The sequence below is a fragment of the Saccopteryx bilineata genome, chromosome 3, assembly GCF_036850765.1.
Source record: "Saccopteryx bilineata isolate mSacBil1 chromosome 3, mSacBil1_pri_phased_curated, whole genome shotgun sequence".
NCBI lineage: Eukaryota > Metazoa > Chordata > Mammalia > Chiroptera > Emballonuridae > Saccopteryx > Saccopteryx bilineata.
Window position 1 is genome coordinate 278,250,814 of NC_089492.1, and position 6,000 is coordinate 278,256,813.

Genomic DNA, 6,000 nt, shown 5'->3' on the forward strand with positions numbered 1-6,000 from the left:
GGGGTCACCCAGCAGCCACTGCCCCTGCTCCCAAGGTACCACCCCTCCTGGTGACATCAAAACAGCAAGAAGGAGCAAAGGAGGCCAGGACCAAAAACGAGGAGCCCCAACTTGCAGCTGTACCCTAACTTCCTGGCTGAGCTGAGCAAGGCACTCTCCTTATGTAGGCTTGGATTCCCTCTGGCTGATTGAACTGGACAGTCTCTATAAATTCCACCCAGATCCCAGGATTCCCGGGCCACTCATCTGGTAGAAAGCAGTTCATTGCATTAGGTTTCTCTGTGTCTGTACTGTACATACCTTTTCTCTGGGATTCTGATGACTTTTTTTTTTTTTTTTTTTTACAGAAACAGAGAGAGAGCCAGAGAGAGGGTTAGATAGGGACAGACAGACAGGAACAGAGAGATGAGAAGCATCGATCATCAGTTTTTCGTTACGGCACCTTAGTTGTTCATTGATTGATTTCTCATATGTGCCTTGGCCGAGGGGCTACAGCAGACCGATTGACCCCTTGCTCAAGCCAGCGACCTTGGGTCCGAGCTGGTGTGCCTTGCTCAAACCAGATGAGCCCGCGCTCAAGCTGGCGACCTCAAGATATCGAACCTGGGTCTTCCGCATCCCAGTTCGTCGCTCTATCCATTGCGCCACCGCCTGGTCAGGCCTGATGACTTATTAAAAAAATAATAATAATAAGCAAATTGGACTACTTGACCTCCAAGTTCCCTTTTTCTCTAAGAGCTGATGACCTCACTTGGTTCTCACAACAGTTTTGTAAGGTGGACAGGGCAGGCATTTATAATCCCCATGAGAATGAGGAAACCAGAGGCCAGAGATGTTTGTTACCTAAAGGGCAGGGTCAGAGCTGGGACTTTTTTCTATTCATTCATTTATTCCATATTTATTAAATGTCCCCTGCCTTGATCAAGGCCTGAAGTTCACCAGGACTTAGAAGCTAAGTTAAAGGTGAGAAGGCCAGGAGCCTAAGAGTTTTAATTCTTGTTTCCACTGACTCCTGGGGAGCCTTCTGCAATGAGAAATGCTGAAATGGTGAGCACAGGGGGGACCAGGCCCTTGGCGGCGAGGGATAACGGAGAAAAGGAGGAGAGAGAATAAGAAATCTCTGAGGCCTGAGTACAAAGAGCAGCAAGGAGTCATTTTGCAGGGTGGGGAGTTGGAGGTGGAGGATGATTGCCTGAAATTTAGGTGGATATTTAAGGAGGAGGGGTCTGGAAACCACTTTATCTGTTTTAACCCTTGGATTGGAAAGATCATTTTACCTCAATCCCAGGCATAATTAAAAGTTCAGCTTTTAACTTCCTGAGCCACCTCCAGCTCTCCCTTCAACTCAATGACAAGTGAGGCCTTGGCCTAAGTGCTTTGTATGTGTTAACCCATCTAACCCTCACAACAGCACTACAGACTAGGGACTTTTGTTCCCATTTTACAGATGAGGATACTGAGGTGTGTACAAGCTGTCATGGCAGAAGTGTTCACCAGCCTGATGCAAAGCTCTTTACAGGTGAGATTGCATTTGCTCCTTTCTGTTACACCGAAGCAGCATCATGAATGTCATTCTCACTTCTCTTTTTCTTCTTCTTTTTCTAAGTGAGAGGAGAGGAGATAGAGAAACAGACTCCACATGCGCCCCAACCGGGATCCATCTGGCAACCCCCATTGGTGGTCAATGCTCTGCCCATCTGAAGCCATACTGGTAACTGAGCTATTTTTAGCAGCTGAGGCAGGAGGCTCCATTGAGCCATCCTCAGTGCCCGGGGCAATGCGCTCAAGTCAATCTAGCCATGGCTGTGGGAGGCAAAGAGAGAGAAAGAGGGAAGAGAAGAGAAGAGAAGAGAAGAGAAGAGAAGAGAAGAGAAGAGAAGAGAAGAGAAGAGAAGAGAAGAGAAAAGGGGAAGGAGAGGAGTGGAGAAGCAGATAGTCACAGATTGCCCTGACTGGGAATTGAACCCGGGACATCCATACACTGGGCCAATGCTCTACCACTAAGCCAACCAACTAGGACCCTTTACAAGTGAGGATGCTGTCAGCTCAGAGAGGCTTAACAACCTTATTCATTCAGCAATATTTATTGAGTGCCTGCTCTGTGCCAGGGACTGTTTTAGAAACTGGGCACACAAGTGAACAGATCAAAGATTTCTGTCCTCATGGAATAGACATGATTGTTAGGGCAGATGTATCACAAACAATAAACATTTGAAATACGTAAATTATATACTAAGTTAGAAGGTGATAAGGGAATGGATAAAGAGCTAGAGCAGATGATACAAGGGGGAACCGGAGCGCCAAAGGGGCAGGTTGGGGCACTAACTAGGGTATTCAGGTGAGAAGATGAGATTGGAGCGAAGATCTTGGTCACGAGAGAGCCTTCCTGAGGCCACCCAGAGAGTCAGGGAAGAACTCAGGCTGCCCGTGTCTAAGGCCTGGACTTTTGAGTTGTGTATACATGACCTCCCTGGAGCAGCTCTACCACTAAGCCTCATCTCAACCCTGGCTTCAGCCCCAGTCCTCTGTTTCCCGTCTTAATCCTGTCCCAGCCCCTGTCCCTATCCCATCTTGAGCCTAGCCCTTGCTGCAGCCCTCATCTTCTCTCTCTTAGTCCTCTCTCTCAGACAGACTGACCCAAAGCGTGCTGTCACACCTACAGCCCAGCCTCAGTCCAGGCTCCGCCCGCAGTCAGCCCTGTGCTCAGAACCCTAAGAACTGGCCAGCCCCTGGCCCAGAGGGCATCCTCCAGCCCCAGCGGCCATTAAAGGAAGCCCTTCACACCAAGGTCTGGGGAACTTGCCATGTGAGAAAACCCCATTGTCCAGGGAACAATGTCCCCATTTTGTCCTTTATTTCTAAAGGGACTTGTGAGCAGGCTCCAAGCTCCAAAGAGGGAGCATGTTGCTTCCTATTCTCAGTCCTGGAGAAGGCTATGGGCCAAGTGGAAGGCTCAAGCTGGGGGCTGGATTCCAGAAGCCAGAGCAGATTCGGGCAGGTCCAGCTGTAGCAGTCGGTGGTATTTCCAGAATGGAGGCAGGAATGAAGCCATCCCTAATAAGCAGGAAAAGAGCTCATCTATACCAAAGTTGGTAGAGAGAAGATCTCCACTTCCCCCACCCTCATCACACACACACAGGGCTTGCATTATAAAGTCCTCCTGAAGATTCCTCCACCCTCCTGCTTATGTGTCAGCCTGTCCACCCACCTCCCTGTCTCGGAGAGACACATCTGAGACGGGCCTTGGAGATGCCCCGCCTGGGGGCTGTACCACTTCAGCATCCTACTTCCTGTTAGGGTACACATCCGGGGACCTGCGGATGCTTTAAGGTTTGTGCAAGGGTGGACTGATATATATGAGCCAGATTGGGGATTACATTAGCAATATTCTTAAAGGCTGAGTAGGTGTCTATTTGCTTCCAGTCAAATACGCAGAGACCTTGCTACATCTTTGTGTCCAGGACATGACTTGTCTCCCGACAGCCGGCCTTGGGCTCAGTGCATCCCCCTGATCTCAGCTTAATGGATGGCCTTGACCTTGGCATGGCAAAGCCACAGCAGGGGTGGAAAGATATCCCTAAGTGGCCTCTTGTTCACAGTCTGAACAAGAGCATGAGACTTGGAGTTGAGTCTCCTTGTCAGACGAAGAATGCTTACTGGGCTGCGCTGCTCTGTCGCCCACCTCCTGGCCTCTGCTTACACTCAGCATAGCTTAGCAGAGATTCAGCTCTTTGGCTGAAACCCTGGCTTCATTTACCATCAACTTGGATGTCACAGGCCTCTCTTGGCAAAGCCCCAGCTCTTCCATCTCTCCTTTCACGCAGGCCCATCAAAGGCATCACGTCTCTTTCTTGTCGGAACTTACTAATGACTAAAAGAAATGGCCAAGTCTTCCAAAATCCTGAAAATTTCCCACAAGGCTTCTAAAAGGCAGCCTGGCAGGAACCTGGTTTAAATTCCGAGACTGAGCAGACTCCGATGTAACTGACCCCTTCATCACCAGCTGTTTTGGACTTGCCCGCTTTCCAGCCAGGAGCCTGGAGGTCCAGCCATGCTCCACCATCCGCAGCCCCACCTGCATTGCAGGGTCTATTACTCGCAACATCCCACTTCTGGTCCCAGTTTCTTTATCAGTCAGCAACTTGTAAGTCACAGAAAATCCAACTTCGCAAACTATTTTGGAAAATAAAGGAAACAGGAATGGTTAAGAAATGGAAAAGTATACATGCAGGAGAGGCTTTTACTAGTGGCCCAGTGATGTGATTAGGACATGGCTCCTCTCTCTCCGCTTCTTAGCTCCTCCTCCTCCCTCTTGGCCCCAATCTCACCTAGGTGGAGATTCCCAGGTGACATAAGGAAGTCACCTATAACATACCAAACACGCGGAAACTATTTCCTCAAACAAACACAAGTATTGAAGTGGAGTGTCATAGACCAAACCTCCCTCATGGGATCCCTAAACCAGTTGCCCCAGTGATTGACTTAAGCCAATCCAGGAGCCCACCAATAGAGACAGGATGGGGTCCAATGGCCCCAGTCTGTCCAAAAAGGAGAAGAAGGGAGAGGGAGCTGGGAAGACAATTCACAAATGTTCCCCACCTAGAGGCTTTAAGATGGGCGAGTACCCACACTCTTGGGTTTATAAGCTTTATGCTTGCCAAAGCATTTTGAAGTAAATAATAATAAAAATAATTTATACGTGTAAAGTACAATGTTTTTATTTATTGAGAGGGAGAAAGAGAGAGAGATAGAGGAAAGGAGAGAGAGAGATAAGAAGCATCAACTCGTATTGTGTCACTTTAGTTGTTCATTGATTGCTTCTCATATGTGCCTTGACCGGTGGGGCTCCAGCCGAGCCAGTGACCCCTTGCTCAAGCCAGCGACCTTGGGCTCAAGCCAGCGACCATGGGACCATGTCGATAATTCCAGACTCAAGCCAGCAACCCCGTGCTCAAGCTGGTGAGCCTGCACTGAAGCCGGTGACCTCGAGGTAATGAACATGGGACCTCAGCATCCCAGGTCGATACTCTATCCACTGCGCCACCACCGGTCAGGCACAATGTTTTTAAATATATAAATCACCTACGTTCATGCAAGAAAGCTTAAATGCAAAAAAGAAAAAGTAAAATACCCTGTAATAGTATCACATAGAGATAGCCTACTGAACACCTTGGTATTTATCTTTCCAGATTTCAAAAGAAAACAGACTCTACAAGAATGGGATACATAATGAAGGCCCCTGCTTTTCTCAATAGATAAACATTTTCCCCAACCTTGTCTCATTTTCTCCTCTGGGTAGGGGCTATTATGATCCCATTTTGCAGATAATGAAACAGAGACTTGGGGATCAAGTCAAGAGCCAGCAGCCAGAACACAACCTGCAGCCCAGGCCCTGAACCCTGATGCCTCCGAGTCTCCATGTGAGGAGGGAGGAGGTGCTGCTGCTCATACACCAAGTGCCCAGCAAGTACTGCTGGAAGGGAAGGTAGGAGTGGCCATGTGCCACACCTCCAGGACGGTCCCTTCCCTTTCCAGCTTCTTGCTAGGTGGTTCTAGAGGTTTCTGGGCACTCAAAGAAAGGAAGATCAATGGGTTTAATGTTTACCACCCCAAAGTGCAGTGTCATGGAAACCCAGGGACTCTGGACTCTCCCACTCCCTCTGGAGGTAGGCGGGGGTGCTCAGGGAAGGATGGGCAGAGGGCAAACACTCTACCTGAGCTGTCAGTCTTCTGTGTGGGTGCAGGATAGGAATGGTCATGTGACGGGTGGGCTCAGGCCAGCAGTCTCAACCAAAAATGCTGTAGTAATGGAAGTGGCCCACACTCTGAAGTCAGACTGCCAAGGTTCAAATCTGGCTCTGCTAGCTGTGTGATCTTGAGCAGGTGAGCCCATGTGTGCCTCATTTTCTTCGGCTGTGAAATGAGAATCATAATACCTACCATGTAGAGTTGTTGAAAGGTTCGATAAAATAATCCATATAAATCCATATAAAGAGTGTA